The 16949-nt window shown below is 39.8% G+C and overlaps 13 non-coding genes across 13 annotated transcripts; all 13 read right to left on the reverse strand.

The window, feature by feature from the left end:
- Positions 1 to 178: 178 nt before the first annotated feature.
- TRNAC-GCA (transfer RNA cysteine (anticodon GCA)) lies at positions 179 to 250 on the reverse strand. The gene has a single exon. It is a non-coding gene; the product is annotated as a tRNA-Cys (tRNA).
- Positions 251 to 1262: 1012 nt separating this feature from the next.
- TRNAC-GCA (transfer RNA cysteine (anticodon GCA)) lies at positions 1263 to 1334 on the reverse strand. Its single transcript has one exon. It is a non-coding gene; the product is annotated as a tRNA-Cys (tRNA).
- A 2568-nt stretch (positions 1335 to 3902) lies between these two features.
- TRNAC-GCA (transfer RNA cysteine (anticodon GCA)) lies at positions 3903 to 3974 on the reverse strand. Its single transcript has one exon. It is a non-coding gene; the product is annotated as a tRNA-Cys (tRNA).
- A 1016-nt stretch (positions 3975 to 4990) lies between these two features.
- On the reverse strand, positions 4991 to 5062 carry TRNAC-GCA (transfer RNA cysteine (anticodon GCA)). The gene has a single exon. It is a non-coding gene; the product is annotated as a tRNA-Cys (tRNA).
- A 1010-nt stretch (positions 5063 to 6072) lies between these two features.
- On the reverse strand, positions 6073 to 6144 carry TRNAC-GCA (transfer RNA cysteine (anticodon GCA)). The gene has a single exon. It is a non-coding gene; the product is annotated as a tRNA-Cys (tRNA).
- A 1014-nt stretch (positions 6145 to 7158) lies between these two features.
- On the reverse strand, positions 7159 to 7230 carry TRNAC-GCA (transfer RNA cysteine (anticodon GCA)). The gene has a single exon. It is a non-coding gene; the product is annotated as a tRNA-Cys (tRNA).
- A 1012-nt stretch (positions 7231 to 8242) lies between these two features.
- TRNAC-GCA (transfer RNA cysteine (anticodon GCA)) lies at positions 8243 to 8314 on the reverse strand. Its single transcript has one exon. It is a non-coding gene; the product is annotated as a tRNA-Cys (tRNA).
- Positions 8315 to 9326: 1012 nt separating this feature from the next.
- TRNAC-GCA (transfer RNA cysteine (anticodon GCA)) lies at positions 9327 to 9398 on the reverse strand. Its single transcript has one exon. It is a non-coding gene; the product is annotated as a tRNA-Cys (tRNA).
- Positions 9399 to 10400: 1002 nt separating this feature from the next.
- On the reverse strand, positions 10401 to 10472 carry TRNAC-GCA (transfer RNA cysteine (anticodon GCA)). The gene has a single exon. It is a non-coding gene; the product is annotated as a tRNA-Cys (tRNA).
- A 1014-nt stretch (positions 10473 to 11486) lies between these two features.
- On the reverse strand, positions 11487 to 11558 carry TRNAC-GCA (transfer RNA cysteine (anticodon GCA)). The gene has a single exon. It is a non-coding gene; the product is annotated as a tRNA-Cys (tRNA).
- A 1012-nt stretch (positions 11559 to 12570) lies between these two features.
- Positions 12571 to 12642, reverse strand: TRNAC-GCA (transfer RNA cysteine (anticodon GCA)). Its single transcript has one exon. It is a non-coding gene; the product is annotated as a tRNA-Cys (tRNA).
- Positions 12643 to 15192: 2550 nt separating this feature from the next.
- Positions 15193 to 15264, reverse strand: TRNAC-GCA (transfer RNA cysteine (anticodon GCA)). The gene has a single exon. It is a non-coding gene; the product is annotated as a tRNA-Cys (tRNA).
- Positions 15265 to 16280: 1016 nt separating this feature from the next.
- On the reverse strand, positions 16281 to 16352 carry TRNAC-GCA (transfer RNA cysteine (anticodon GCA)). The gene has a single exon. It is a non-coding gene; the product is annotated as a tRNA-Cys (tRNA).
- Between the last annotated feature and the right edge of the window lie 597 nt (positions 16353 to 16949).

Below are 16949 nucleotides of genomic sequence, written 5' to 3' on the forward strand. Positions count from 1 at the left end.
TCTCCCAAAGGGAATACCAAGCCGAGTGTTAAAACTCCATTTACTCACAGGTTTTGAGCAGCAAACTCTGTAATGCTATTAAAGTGCAATATCCAAGGGAACACTGACTCTGTCAAAGATGATCCAAAAGGAATTGATGAAAAGTCCCAACTACAAACAACAGAATCAAAATAGTCTGAGGGGACACCCGGATTTGAACCAGGGACCTCTTGATCTGCAGTCAAATGCTCTACCACTGAGCTATATCCCCAGCTTTTCAGTAAAATCAGAATGACATAATATCAGTACATCATGAAAGAGTGAGAGGATCATGCTAAGTTGTGCCGGAAAGTACAGGCTTGAAACTGTGGAACAGGAGAAGTAGTCCTTAATATTATTTATTAAAGTAAAACTGGATCATTTAAAAAACAGATTAATTTGTTTCATTGCTATTTTATTTGTATAGGCAGTGGTACATAAGACCAATGCCTCTACATACAATGACTGTTTTGAAACATTCTTAAAGGGGAAGAGGTTTTTACGTGACACATTATCATTTGATGATTGGTTACCACAATCACCGAGATGGTGGTGAAGTATGATTGTTTTTTGGCCAAATTACGGAGGAAAAACATTTCTACATACCACTACAATTCGGTATTTGGAAGGAACACCCAAACACCCCTTTCAAGTACCTTCGATTTAATACCTCAAAAAAAGCCACTTTGTGCTTGCAACTGGCCTGATTCTTCAGACCAGCCTTCTTGCAACTGCAACGCGGGTTTGAACATCTTGCACGTAGGCAGAGCTTTCAAGGAGAAATTAAATAGTTCCTACGTTGCACAAAAATGAAGTGCTTCAAACAAGCACATACTTTTAATGCACAGGGAGAAGCTGGAATATATGTAAGACTGAGGACACAGGTGAAATGAGAAATAGACTGACTGCATCGCTGCACAGTATTCTAAGACATTTCTTTAGTGCGATTCAAGAGAGCACCAAACAGTATAACAAATTTGTCAATTTGTTTCATTGTCCATTCCCTTTCTTTAGTGCTGTAAAAGGAAGAGCCAAATTCCAAAATAGATCAATGATCTTTCAGAAATTTCCCAAAGGGAATACCAAGCCGAGTGTTAAAACTCCATTTACTCACAGGTTTTGAGCAGCAAACTATGTGATGCTATTAAAGTGCAATATCCAAGGGAACACTGACTCTGTTAAAGATGATCCAAAAGGAATTGATGAAAAGTCCCAACTACAAACAACAGAATCAAAATAGTCTGAGGGGACACCCGGATTTGAACCAGGGACCTCTTGATCTGCAGTCAAATGCTCTACCACTGAGCTATATCCCCAGCTTTTCAGTAAAATCAGAATGACATAATATCAGTACATCATGAAAGAGTGAGAGGATCATGCTAAGTTGTGCCGGAAAGTACAGGCTTGAAACTGTGGAACAGGAGAAGTAGTAGTTAATATTATTTATTAAAGGAAAGATGTATCATTTAAAAAACGGATTACTTTGTTTCATTGCTATTTTATTTGAATAGGCAGTGGTACATAAGACCAATGCCTCTACATACAATGATTGTTTTGAAACATTCTTAAAGGGGAAGAGGTTTTTACGTGACACATTATCATTTGATGATTGGTTACCACAATCACCGAGATGGTGGTGAAGTATGATTGTTTTTTGGCCAAATTACGATGGAAAAACATTTCTACATACCACTACAATTCGGTATTTGGAAGTAACACCCAAACACCCCTTTCAAGTACCTTTGATTTAATACATCAAAAAAAAGCCACTTTGTGCTTGCAACTGGCCTGATTCTTCAGACCAGCCTTCTTGCAACTGCAACGAGGGTTTGTACATCTTGCACATAGGCAGAGCTTTCAAGGAGAAATTAAATAGTTCCTAAGTTGCACAAAAATGAAGTGCTTCAAACAAACACATACTTTGTATGGACAGAGAAGAGATGGAATATATGTAAGACTGAGGACACAGGTGTAATGAGAAATAGATTGATTGCATAGCTGCCCAGTATTCTAAGCCATTTCTTTAGTGTGATTCAAGAGAGCACCAAACAGTATAACAAATTTGTCAATTGGTTTCATAGTCCATTCCCTTTGTTTAGAGCTGTGAAAGGTAGAGCCGAATTCCAAAATAGATCAATGATGCTTCAGAAATTTCCCATAGGGAATACCAAGCCCAGTGTAAAAAATGCAGTTACTCACAAGTTTTAATCAGCAACACTGTAATGGTATTAAAGTGTAACATCCAAGGGAACACTGGCCCACATGCATCAAGCACTTTTTCATTCGCAAACGGTGCGATTCCTTAAAATCGGCCGTTTGCGAATGCAAAAGTGCTTTTTGGGATGCATGAAGCAATTTTAGAATTCGTAACATGTTTGCGAATTCTAAAATTGCGGGTGCTTTTAAGAAGTCGCAGATGTGCGATTTCTTAAAAGCAATGCATCATTATTTTAAAAAGTGAAAATTCGCAAATAGGGTGCCAAATTTACCGAGTGGTTGAACCACTCGGTAAATTTGGAAAAAGTGTTTAAAATGTTGAAAATGCTTTTTTTTCAACATTCATGTTACGGACACACATGTCCTTAGGACATGTGTGTGTGCAACATGATGCGAAAAATACATTTCAGGGGTGCATGGGGGGGTCCTTTGGACCCCCCCCTGCACCCATGAAATTTTCTAAGTGCCACTCGCAATTTGCATTGACTCCTATGGGCCTTTTGGCCCATAGGAATCAATGGGAATTGTTATGTTATGTTATGTTATGCGTTTTATTTGGCGCACAGATGCTCCAGCTAAGGAGCGTCCTGGCGCCCGACAAGGCAGCTGCGCAACACAACTAAACCAAAAGACACACATATAAAACAACTAAGGGAATAAAAAGGTTTTCACCGCGTGGCGAAAGGAAAGCAAATCTCTCATAGCGCGAATTGCCGGGGGCAGGGAGTTCCACAGGACCGCCGCGCGTACTCGGAACGAGCGTCCTCCAGCTCTACTCCGCTTGAAGCGCGGCACAACAGCCAGTTCTAAGTCCGCAGATCTTAGGAGTCACGCTGGGGTGTAATTCGCAAGGAGGGCCATAAGGATCGTTGCTGGGGACCCCTTCAAAATTTTATAGGCGATGCAGAGGACCTTAAACTGGATCCGCTGGGCCACCGGAAGCCAGTGCAGTGACCGCAGGGTACTAGAGGTAGGACAGAATCTTGGGAGGCCTACCACCGCTCTGGCTGCGGCGTTCTGAATCCTTTGTAAGCGCCCGATCTCTGCCTGATTCAGACCAACCAGCAGGGAACTCGCATAATCCAGCCTGGAGATCACAGTGGCTTGGATCATGAGTTGCCTGGTGGGGGCATCGAAGAACTTAAGCACAGGACGAAGCCCGCACAGGATGCCAAAGCAGCATGCTGCCGTGCGTTTGGTATGGCACACAAACGTAAGGGCAGGGTCCAGCCAGACCCCGAGGTTCTTAAGCTCGGTGACTGGGATGGGAACAGGACCCAGATCCCCAGGCCACCAACTCTCCCCCCACAGATCCGGCTGTCTGCCAAAAACCATGACCTCGGTCTTACTAGCGTTCAGCTGGAGACAATTAGACGTCATCCAGCTCGCGACCGCCCGCAGTCCTTGTTGAATTGCGAAATTAACTTAAGAATTCGATATTTCTTTGGGATTCGGTAAAAATTGCGATTTTTACCGAATCACAAAGAAATACCGAAAAAAATGATGCATAGCATTTTGCACTTCTTAATTTGCGATTCCTTATTTTTCGCAAATTAAGAAATGCAAAATGACACAATGATGCATGTGGGCCACTGACTCTGTCAAAGATGATCCAAATGGGATTCATGAAAATTCCCAACTACAAACAGCAGATTCAAAATAGTATGAGGGGACACCCGGATTTGAACCAGGGACCTCTTGATCTGCAGTCAAATGCTCTACCACTGAGCTATATCCCCAGCTGTCAGCCAAGATCAGAATGACAATATATCAGTACATCATGAAAGAGTGAGAGGATCATGCCAAGTTGTGCCAGAAAGTACAACCTTGAAACTGTGGAACTGTAGAAGTAGTTCTTAATATTATTTATTAAAGGAAAAATGGATCATTAAAAAAAATATATGTATTTGTTTGATTGGTATTTTATTTGAATAGGCAGTGGTACATAGGACTAATGCCTGCACTTAAAATGTTTGTTTCGAAACATTCTCAAAGGGGAAGAGGTTTTTACGGGATACCTTATTGTTTCATGTTTGGTTACCACAATCACTCAGATGGTGATGAAGTATGATTGTTTTGGGCCACATTACGGTGGAAAAACATTTCTACATACCACTACAATTTGGTATTTGGAAGGTACACCCAAACACCCCTTTCACGGACCTTCGATTTAAAACATCAGAAAAAGCCACTCACTTTGTGCTTGCAAATGGCCTGATTCTTCAGGCCAGCCTTCTTGCAACTGCAACAACGGTTCGTACATCTTGCACGTAGGCAGAGCATTTAAGGAGAAATTAAATAGTTCCTACGTTGCACAAAAATGAAGTGCTTCAAACAAGCACATACTTTTAATGCACAGGGAAAAGGTGGAATATATGTAAGACTGAGGACACAGGTGAAATAAGAAATAGACTGACTGCATCGCTGCACAGTATTCTAAGCCATTTCTTTAGTGCGATTCAAGAGAGCACCAAACAGTATAACAAATTTGTCAATTTGTTTCATAGTCCATTCCCTTTCTTTAGTGCTGTAAAAGGAAGAGCCAAATTCCAAAATAGATCAATGATCTTTCAGAAATTTCCCAAAGGGAATACCAAGCCGAGTGTTAAAACTCCATTTACTCACAGGTTTTGAGCAGCAAACTATGTAATGCTATTAAAGTGCAATATCCAAGGGAACACTGACTCTGTCAAAGATGATCCAAAAGGAATTGATGAAAAGTCCCAACTACAAACAACAGAATCAAAATAGTCTGAGGGGACACCCGGATTTGAACCAGGGACCTCTTGATCTGCAGTCAAATGCTCTACCACTGAGCTATATCCCCAGCTTGTCAGTAAAATCAGAATGACATAATATCAGTACATCATGAAAGAGTGAGAGGATCATGCTAAGTTGTGCCGGAAAGTACAGGCTTGAAACTGTGGAACAGGAGAAGTATTCCCTAATATTATTTATTAAAGTAAAACTGGATCATTTAAAAAACAGATTAATTTTTTAATTGCTATTTTATTTGAATAGGCCGTGGTACATAAGACCAATGCCTCTACATACAATGATTGTTTTGAAACATTCTTAAAGGGGAAGAGGTTTTTACGTGACACATTATCATTTGATGATTGGTTACCACAATCACCGAGATGGTGGTGAAGTATGATTGTTTTTTGGCCAAATTACGATGGAAAAACATTTCTACATACCACTACAATTCGGTATTTGGAAGTAACACCCAAACACCCCTTTCAAGTACCTTTGATTTAATACATCAAAAAAAGCCACTTTGTGCTTGCAACTGGCCTGATTCTTCAGACCAGCCTTCTTGCAACTGCAACGAGGGTTTGTACATCTTGCACGTAGGCAGAGCTTTCAAGGAGAAATTAAATAGTTCCTAAGTTGCACAAAAATGAAGTGCTTCAAACAAACACATACTTTGTATGGACAGAGAAGAGATGGAATATATGTAAGACTGAGGACACAGGTGTAATGAGAAATAGATTGATTGCATAGCTGCCCAGTATTCTAACCCATTTCTTTAGTGCGATTCAAGAGAGCACCAAACAGTATAACAAATTTGTCAATTGGTTTCATAGTCCATTCCCTTTGTTTAGAGCTGTGAAAGGTAGAGCCGAATTCCAACATAGATCAATGATGTTTCAGAAATTTCCCATAGGGAATACCAAGCCCAGTGTAAAAAATGCAGTTACTCACAAGTTTTAAACAACAACACTGTAATGGTATTAAAGTGTAACATCCAAGGTAACACTGACTCTGTCAAAGATGATCCAAATGGGATTCATGAAAATTCCCAACTACAAACAGCAGATTCAAAATAGTATGAGGGGACACCCGGATTTGAACCAGGGACCTCTTGATCTGCAGTCAAAAGCTCTACCACTGAGCTATATCTCCAGCTGTCAGCCAAGATCAGAATGACAATATATCAGTACATCATGAAAGAGTGAGAGGATCATGCTAAGTTGTGCCGGAAAGTACAACCTTGAAACTGTGGAACTGTAGAAGTAGTTCTTAATATTATTTATTAAAGGAAAAATGGATCATTAAAAAAAAGTATATATGTTTTTGTTTGATTGGTATTTTATTTGAATAGGCAGTGGTACATAGGACCAATGCCTGCACTTAAAATGTTTGTTTTGAAACATTCTCAAGGGGGAAGACGTTTTTACGGGATACCTTATTGTTTCATGTTTGGTTACCACAATCACTCAGATGGTGATGAAGTATGATTGTTTTGGGCCACATTACGGTGGAAAAACATTTCTACATACCACTACAATTCGGTATTTGGAAGGTACACCCAAACACCGCTTTCACGGACCTTTGATTTAAAACATCAGAAAAAGCCACTTTGTGCTTGCAAATAGCCTGATTCTTCAGGCCAGCCTTCTTGCAACTGCAACAATGGTTCGTACATCTTGCACGTAGGCAGAGCATTTAAGGAGAAATTAAATAGTTCCTACGTTGCACAAAAATGAAGTGCTTCAAACAAGCACATACTTTGGATGCACAGGGAAAAGGTGGAATATATGTAAGACTGAGGACACAGGTGAAATGAGAAATAGACTGACTGCATAGCTGCCCCGTATTCTAAGCCATTTCTTTAGTGCGATTCAAGAGAGCACCAAACAGTATAACAAATTTGTCAATTGGTTTCATAGTCCATTCCCTTTGTTTAGAGCTGTGAAAGGTAGAGCCGAATTCCAAAATAGATCAATGATGTTTCAGAAATTTCCCATAGGGAATACCAAGCCCAGTGTAAAAAATGCAGTTATTCACAAGTTTTAATCACCAACACTGTAATGGTATTAAAGTGTAACATCCAAGGGAACACTGACTCTGTCAAAGATGATCCAAATGGGATTCATGAAAATTCCCAACTACAAACAGCAGATTCAAAATAGTATGAGGGGACACCCGGATTTGAACCAGGGACCTCTTGATCTGCAGTCAAATGCTCTACCACTGAGCTATATCCCCAGCTGCCAGCCAAGATCAGAATGACAATATATCAGTACATCATGAAAGAGTGAGAGGATCATGCTAAGTTGTGCCGGAAAGTACAACCTTGAAACTGTGGAACTGTAGAAGTAGTTCTTAATATTATTTATTAAAGGAAAAATGGATCATTAAAAAAAATATATGTATTTGTTTGATTGGTATTTTATTTGAATAGGCAGTGGTACATAGGACCAATGCCTGCACTTAAAATGTTTGTTTTGAAACATTCTCAAAGGGGAAGAGGTTTTTACGGGATACCTTATTGTTTCATGTTTGGTTACCACAATCACTCAGATGGTGATGAAGTATGATTGTTTTGGGCCATATGACGGTGGAAAAACATTTCTACATACCACTACAATTCAGTATTTGGAAGGTACACCCAAACACCCCTTTCACGGACCTTCGATTTAAAACATCAGAAAAAGCCACTTTGTGCTTGCAAATGGCCTGATTCTTCAGGCCAGCCTTCTTGCAACTGCAACAATGGTTCGTTCATCTTGCACGTAGGCAGAGCATTTAAGGAGAAATTAAATAGTTCCTACGTTGCACAAAAATGAAGTGCTTCAAACAAGCACATACTTTGGATGCACAGGGAAAAGGTGGAATATATGTAAGACTGAGGACACGGGTGAAATGAGAAATAGACTGACTGCATCGCTGCACAGTATTCTAAGCCATTTCTTTAGTGCGATTCAAGAAAGCACCAAACAGTATAACAAATTTGTCAATTTATTTCATAGTCCATTCCCTTTCTCTTGTGCTGTAAAAGGAAGAGCCAAATTCCAAAATAGATCAATGATCTTTCAGAAAGTTCCCAAAGGGAACACCAAGCCGAGTGTTAAAACTGCATTTACTCACAGGTTTTGAGCAGCAAACTCTGTAATGATATTAAAGTGCAATATCCAAGGGAACACTGACTCTGTCAAAGATGATCCAAAAGGAATTGATGAAAAGTCCCAATTACAAACAACAGAATCAAAATAGTCTGAGGGGACACCCAGATTTGAACCAGGGACCTCTTGATCTGCAGTCAAATGCTCTACCACTGAGCTATATCCCCTGCTTTTCAGTAAAATCACAATGACATAATATCAGTACATCATGAAAGAGTGAGAGGATCATGCTAAGTTGTGCCGGAAAGTACAGGCTTGAAACTGTGGAACAGGAGAAGTAGTCCTTAATATTATTTATTGAAGTAAAACTGGCTCATTTAAAAAACAGATTAATTTGTTTCATTGCTATTTTATTTGAATAGGCAGTGGTACATAAGACCAATGCCTCTACATACAATGATTGTTTTGAAACATTCTTAAAACGGAAGAGGTTTTTACATGACACATTATCATTTGATGATTGGTTACCACAATCACCGAGATGGTGGTGAAGTATGAATGTTTTTTGGCCAAATTACGGAGGAAAAACATTTCTACATACCACTACAATTCGGTATTTGGAAGGAACACCCAAACACCCCTTTCAAGTACCTTCAATTTAATACATCAAAAAAAGCCACTTTGTGCTTGCAACTGGCCTGATTCTTCAGACCAGCCTTCTTGCAACTGCAACGAGGGTTTGTACATCTTGCACGTAGGCAGAGCTTTCAAGGAGAAATTAAATAGTTCCTACGTTGCACAAAAACGAAGTGCTTCAAACAAGCACATACTTTTAATGCACAGGGAAAAGGTAGAATATATGTAAGACTGAGGACACAGGTGAAATGAGAAATAGACTGACTGCATCGCTGCACAGTATTCTAAGCCATTTCTTTAGTGCGATTCAAGAAAGCATCAAACAGTATAACAAATTTGTCAATTTGTTTCATAGTCCATTCCCTTTCTTTAGTGCTGTAAAAGGAAGAGCCAAATTCCAAAATAGATCAATGATCTTTCAGAAATCTCCCAAAGGGAATACCAAGCCGAGTGTTAAAACTCCATTTACTCACAGGTTTTGAGCAGCAAACTCTGTAATGCTATTAAAGTGCAATATCCAAGGGAACACTGACTCTGTCAAAGATGATCCAAAAGGAATTGATGAAAAGTCCCAACTACAAATAACAGAATCAAAATAGTCTGAGGGGACACCCGGATTTGAACCAGGGACCTCTTGATCTGCAGTCAAATGCTCTACCACTGAGCTATATCCCCAGCTTTTCAGTAAAATCAGAATGACATAATATCAGTACATCATGAAAGAGTGAGAGGATCATGCTAAGTTTTGCCGGAAAGTACAGGCTTGAAACTGTGGAACAGGAGAAGTAGTCCTTAATATTATTTATTAAAGTAAAACTGGATCATTTAAAAAACAGATTAATTTTTTCATTGCTATTTTATTTGAATAGGCCGTGGTACATAAGACCAATGCCTCTACATACAATGATTGTTTTGAAACATTCTTAAAGGGGAAGAGGTTTTTACGTGACACATCATTATTTGATGATTGGTTACCACAATCACCGAGATGGTGGTGAAGTATGATTGTTTTTTGGCCAAATTACGATGGAAAAACATTTCTACATACCACTACAATTCGGTATTTGGAAGGAACACCCCTTTCAAGTACCTTCAATTTAATACATCAAAAAAAGCCACTTTGTGCTTGCAAATGGCCTGATTCTTCAGACCAGCCTTCTTGCAACTGCAACGAGGGTTTGTACATCTTGCACGTAGGCAGAGCTTTCAAGGAGAAATTAAATAGTTCCTAAGTTGCACAAAAATGAAGTGCTTCAAACAAACACATACTTTGTATGGACAGAGAAGAGATGGAATATATGTAAGACTGAGGACACAGGTGTAATGAGAAATAGATTGATTGCATAGCTGCCCAGTATTCTAAGCCATTTCTTTAGTGCGATTCAAGAGAGCACCAAACAGTATAACAAATTTGTCAATTGGTTTCATAGTCCATTCCCTTTGTTTAGAGCTGTGAAAGGTAGAGCCGAATTCCAAAATAGATCAATGATGTTTCAGAAATTTCCCATAGGGAATACCAAGCCCAGTGTAAAAAATGCAGTTACTCACAAGTTTTAATCAGCAACACTGTAATGTTATTAAAGTGTTACATCCAAGGGAACACTGACTCTGTCAAAGATGATCCAAATGGGATTCATGAAAATTCCCAACTACAAACAGCAGATTCAAAATAGTATGAAGGGACACCCGGATTTGAACCAGGGACCTCTTGATCTGCAGTCAAATGCTCTATCACTGAGCTATATCCCCAGCTGTCAGCCAAGATCAGAATGACAATATATCAGTACATCATGAAAGAGTGAGAGGATCATGCTAAGTTGTGCCGGAAAGTACAACCTTGAAACTGTGGAACTGTAGAAGTAGTTCTTAATATTATTTATTAAAGGAAAAATGGATCATTAAAAAAAAAAAATATGTATTTGTTTGATTGATATTTTATTTGAATAGGCAGTGGTACATAGGACCAATGCCTGCACTTAAAATGTTTGTTTTGAAACATTCTCAAAGGGGAAGAGGTTTTTACGGGATACCTTATTGTTTCATGTTTGGTTACCACAATCACTCAGATGGTGATGAAGTATGATTGTTTTGGGCCACATTACGGTGGAAAAACATTTCTACATGCCACTACAATTCGGTATTTGGAAGGTACACCCAAACACCCCTTTCACGGACCTTCGATTTAAAACATCAGAAAAAGCCACTTTGTGCTTGCAAATGGCCTGATTCTTCAGGCCAGCCTTCTTGCAACTGCAACAATGGTTCGTACATCTTGCACGTAGGTAGAGCATTTAAGGAGAAATTAAATAGTTCCTACGTTGCACAAAAATGAAGTGCTTCAAACAAGCACATACTTTGGATGCACAGGGAAAAGGTGGAATATATGTAAGACTGAGGACACAGGTGAAATGAGAAATAGACTGACTGCATCGCTGCACAGTATTCTAAGCCATTTCTTTAGTGCGATTCAAGAAAGCACCAAACAGTATAACAAATTTGTCAATTTATTTCATAGTCCATTCCCTTTCTTTAGTGCTGTAAAAGGAAGAGCCAAATTCCAAAATAGATCAATGATCTTTCAGAAAGTTCCCAAATGGAACACCAAGCCGAGTGTTAAAACTGCATTTACTCACAGGTTTTGAGCAGCAAACTCTGTAATGATATTAAAGTGCAATATCCAAGGGAACACTGATTCTGTCAAAGATGATCCAAAAGGAATTGATGAAAAGTCCCAACTACAAACAACAGAATCAAAATAGTCTGAGGGGACACCCGGATTTGAACCAGGGACCTCTTGATCTGCAGTCAAATGCTCTACCACTGAGCTATATCCCCAGCTTTTCAGTAAAATCAGAATGACATAATATCAGTACATCATGAAAGAGTGAGAGGATCATGCTAAGTTGTGCCGGAAAGTACAGGCTTGAAACTGTGGAACAGGAGAAGTAGTCCTTAATATTATTTATTAAAGTAAAACTGGATCATTTAAAAAACAGATTAATTTGTTTCATTGCTATTTTATTTGTATAGGCAGTGGTACATAAGACCAATGCCTCTACATACAATGACTGTTTTGAAACATTCTTAAAGGGGAAGAGGTTTTTACGTGACACATTATCATTTGATGATTGGTTACCACAATCACCGAGATGGTGGTGAAGTATGATTGTTTTTTGGCCAAATTACGGAGGAAAAACATTTCTACATACCACTACAATTCGGTATTTGGAAGGAACACCCAAACACCCCTTTCAAGTACCTTCGATTTAATACCTCAAAAAAAGCCACTTTGTGCTTGCAACTGGCCTGATTCTTCAGACCAGCCTTCTTGCAACTGCAACGAGGGTTTGAACATCTTGCACGTAGGCAGAGCTTTCAAGGAGAAATTAAATAGTTCCTACGTTGCACAAAAATGAAGTGCTTCAAACAAGCACATACTTTTAATGCACAGGGAGAAGCTGGAATATATGTAAGACTGAGGACACAGGTGAAATGAGAAATAGACTGACTGCATCGCTGCACAGTATTCTAAGCCATTTCTTTAGTGCGATTCAAGAGAGCACCAAACAGTATAACAAATTTGTCAATTTGTTTCATAGTCCATTCCCTTTCTTTAGTGCTGTAAAAGGAAGAGCCAAATTCCAAAATAGATCAATGATCTTTCAGAAATTTCCCAAAGGGAATACCAAGCCGAGTGTTAAAACTCCATTTACTCACAGGTTTTGAGCAGCAAACTATGTGATGCTATTAAAGTGCAATATCCAAGGGAACACTGACTCTGTTAAAGATGATCCAAAAGGAATTGATGAAAAGTCCCAACTACAAACAACAGAATCAAAATAGTCTGAGGGGACACCCGGATTTGAACCAGGGACCTCTTGATCTGCAGTCAAATGCTCTACCACTGAGCTATATCCCCAGCTTTTCAGTAAAATCAGAATGACATAATATCAGTACATCATGAAAGAGTGAGAGGATCATGCTAAGTTGTGCCAGAAAGTACAGGCTTGAAACTGTGGAACAGGAGAAGTAGTAGTTAATAATATTTATTAAAGGAAAGATGTATCATTTAAAAAACGGATTACTTTGTTTCATTGCTATTTTATTTGAATAGGCAGTGGTACATAAGACCAATGCCTCTACATACAATGATTGTTTTGAAACATTCTTAAAGGGGAAGAGGTTTTTACGTGACACATTATCATTTGATGATTGGTTACCACAATCACCGAGATGGTGGTGAAGTATGATTGTTTTTTGGCCAAATTACGATGGAAAAACATTTCTACATACCACTACAATTCGGTATTTGGAAGTAACACCCAAACACCCCTTTCAAGTACCTTTGATTTAATACATCAAAAAAAAGCCACTTTGTGCTTGCAACTGGCCTGATTCTTCAGACCAGCCTTCTTGCAACTGCAACGAGGGTTTGTACATCTTGCACGTAGGCAGAGCTTTCAAGGAGAAATTAAATAGTTCCTAAGTTGCACAAAAATGAAGTGCTTCAAACAAACACATACTTTGTATGGACAGAGAAGAGATGGAATATATGTAAGACTGAGGACACAGGTGTAATGAGAAATAGATTGATTGCATAGCTGCCCAGTATTCTAAGCCATTTCTTTAGTGTGATTCAAGAGAGCACCAAACAGTATAACAAATTTGTCAATTGGTTTCATAGTCCATTCCCTTTGTTTAGAGCTGTGAAAGGTAGAGCCGAATTCCAAAATAGATCAATGATGCTTCAAAAATTTCCCATAGGGAATACCAAGCCCAGTGTAAAAAATGCAGTTACTCACAAGTTTTAATCAGCAACACTGTAATGGTATTAAAGTGTAACATCCAAGGGAACACTGGCCCACATGCATCAAGCACTTTTTCATTCGCAAACGGTGCGATTCCTTAAAATCGGCCGTTTGCGAATGCAAAAGTGCTTTTTGGGATGCATGAAGCAATTTTAGAATTCGTAACATGTTTGCGAATTCTAAAATTGCGGGTGCTTTTAAGAAGTCGCAGATGTGCGATTTCTTAAAAGCAATGCATCATTATTTTAAAAAGTGAAAATTCGCAAATAGGGTGCCAAATTTACCGAGTGGTTGAACCACTCGGTAAATTTGGAAAAAGTGTTTAAAATGTTGAAAATGCTTTTTTTTCAACATTCATGTTACGGACACACATGTCCTTAGGACATGTGTGTGTGCAACATGATGCGAAAAATACATTTCAGGGGTGCATGGGGGGGTCCTTTGGACCCCCCCTGCACCCATGAAATTTTCTAAGTGCCACTCACAATTTGCATTGACTCCTATGGGCCTTTTGGCCCATAGGAATCAATGGGAATTGTTATGTTATGTTATGTTATGCGTTTTATTTGGCGCACAGATGCTCCAGCTAAGGAGCGTCCTGGCGCCCGACAAGGCAGCTGCGCAACACAACTAAACCAAAAGACACACATATAAAACAACTAAGGGAATAAAAAGGTTTTCACCGCGCGGCGAAAGGAAAGCAAATCTCTCATAGCGCGAATTGCCGGGGGCAGGGAGTTCCACAGGACCGCCGCGCGTACTCGGAACGAGCGTCCTCCAGCTCTACTCCGCTTGAAGCGCGGGACAACAGCCAGTTCTACGTCCGCAGATCTTAGGAGTCGCGCTGGGGTGTAATTCGCAAGGAGGGCCATAAGGATCGTTGCTGGGGACCCCTTCAAAATTTTATAGGCGATGCAGAGGACCTTAAACTGGATCCGCTGGGCCACCGGAAGCCAGTGCAGTGACCGCAGGGTACTAGAGGTAGGACAGAATCTTGGGAGGCCTACCACCGCTCTGGCTGCGGCGTTCTGAATCCTTTGTAAGCGCCCGATCTCTGCCTGATTCAGACCAACCAGCAGGGAACTCGCATAATCCAGCCTGGAGATCACAGTGGCTTGGATCATGAGTTGCCTGGTGGGGGCATCGAAGAACTTAAGCACAGGACGAAGCCCGCGCAGGATGCCAAAGCAGCATGCTGCCGTGCGTTTGGTATGGCACACAAACGTAAGGGCAGGGTCCAGCCAGACCCCGAGGTTCTTAAGCTCGGCGACTGGGATGGGAACAGGACCCAGATCCCCAGGCCACCAACTCTCCCCCCACAGATCCGGCTGTCTGCCAAAAACCATGACCTCGGTCTTACTAGCGTTCAGCTGGAGACAATTAGACGTCATCCAGCTCGCGACCGCCCGCAGTCCTTGTTGAATTGCGAAAATTAACTTAAGAATTCGATAAAAATTGCGATTTTTACCGAATCACAAAGAAATACCGAAAAAAATGATGCATAGCATTTTGCACTTCTTAATTTGCGATTCCTTATTTTTCGCAAATTAAGAAATGCAAAATGACACAATGATGCATGTGGGCCACTGACTCTGTCAAAGATGATCCAAATGGGATTCATGAAAATTCCCAACTACAAACAGCAGATTCAAAATAGTATGAGGGGACACCCGGATTTGAACCAGGGACCTCTTGATCTGCAGTCAAATGCTCTACCACTGAGCTATATCCCCAGCTGTCAGCCAAGATCAGAATGACAATATATCAGTACATCATGAAAGAGTGAGAGGATCATGCTAAGTTGTGCCAGAAAGTACAACCTTGAAACTGTGGAACTGTAGAAGTAGTTCTTAATATTATTTATTAAAGGAAAAATGGATCATTAAAAAAAATATATGTATTTGTTTGATTGGTATTTTATTTGAATAGGCAGTGGTACATAGGACTAATGCCTGCACTTAAAATGTTTGTTTCGAAACATTCTCAAAGGGGAAGAGGTTTTTACGGGATACCTTATTGTTTCATGTTTGGTTACCACAATCACTCAGATGGTGATGAAGTATGATTGTTTTGGGCCACATTACGGTGGAAAAACATTTCTACATACCACTACAATTTGGTATTTGGAAGGTACACCCAAACACCCCTTTCACGGACCTTCGATTTAAAACATCAGAAAAAGCCACTCACTTTGTGCTTGCAAATGGCCTGATTCTTCAGGCCAGCCTTCTTGCAACTGCAACAACGGTTCGTACATCATGCACGTAGGCAGAGCATTTAAGGAGAAATTAAATAGTTCCTACGTTGCACAAAAATGAAGTGCTTCAAACAAGCCCATACTTTTAATGCACAGGGAAAAGGTGGAATATATGTAAGACTGAGGACACAGGTGAAATAAGAAATAGACTGACTGCATCGCTGCACAGTATTCTAAGCCATTTCTTTAGTGCGATTCAAGAGAGCACCAAACAGTATAACAAATTTGTCAATTTGTTTCATAGTCCATTCCCTTTCTTTAGTGCTGTAAAAGGAAGAGCCAAATTCCAAAATAGATCAATGATCTTTCAGAAATTTCCCAAAGGGAATACCAAGCTGAGTGTTAAAACTCCATTTACTCACAGGTTTTGAGCAGCAAACTATGTAATGCTATTAAAGTGCAATATCCAAGGGAACACTGACTCTGTCAAAGATGATCCAAAAGGAATTGATGAAAAGTCCCAACTACAAACAACAGAATCAAAATAGTCTGAGGGGACACCCGGATTTGAACCAGGGACCTCTTGATCTGCAGTCAAATGCTCTACCACTGAGCTATATCCCCAGCTTGTCAGTAAAATCAGAATGACATAATATCAGTACATCATGAAAGAGTGAGAGGATCATGCTAAGTTGTGCCGGAAAGTACAGGCTTGAAACTGTGGAACAGGAGAAGTATTCCTTAATATTATTTATTAAAGTAAAACTGGATCATTTAAAAAACAGATTAAGTTTTTTAATTGCTATTTTATTTGAATAGGCCGTGGTACATAAGACCAATGCCTCTACATACAATGATTGTTTTGAAACATTCTTAAAGGGGAAGAGGTTTTTACGTGACACATTATCATTTGATGATTGGTTACCACAATCACCGAGATGGTGGTGAAGTATGATTGTTTTTTGGCCAAATTACGATGGAAAAACATTTCTACATACCACTACAATTCGGTATTTGGAAGTAACACCCAAACACCCCTTTCAAGTACCTTTGATTTAATACATCAAAAAAAGCCACTTTGTGCTTGCAACTGGCCTGATTCTTCAGACCAGCCTTCTTGCAACTGCAACGAGGGTTTGTACATCTTGCACGTAGGCAGAGCTTTCAAGGAGAAATTAAATAGTTCCTAAGTTGCACAAAAATGAAGTGCTTCAAACAAAC

Source organism: Lissotriton vulgaris, chromosome 1_1 (assembly GCF_964263255.1).
Source record: "Lissotriton vulgaris chromosome 1_1, aLisVul1.2, whole genome shotgun sequence".
In the NCBI taxonomy this organism is placed as follows: Eukaryota; Metazoa; Chordata; class Amphibia; order Caudata; family Salamandridae; genus Lissotriton; species Lissotriton vulgaris.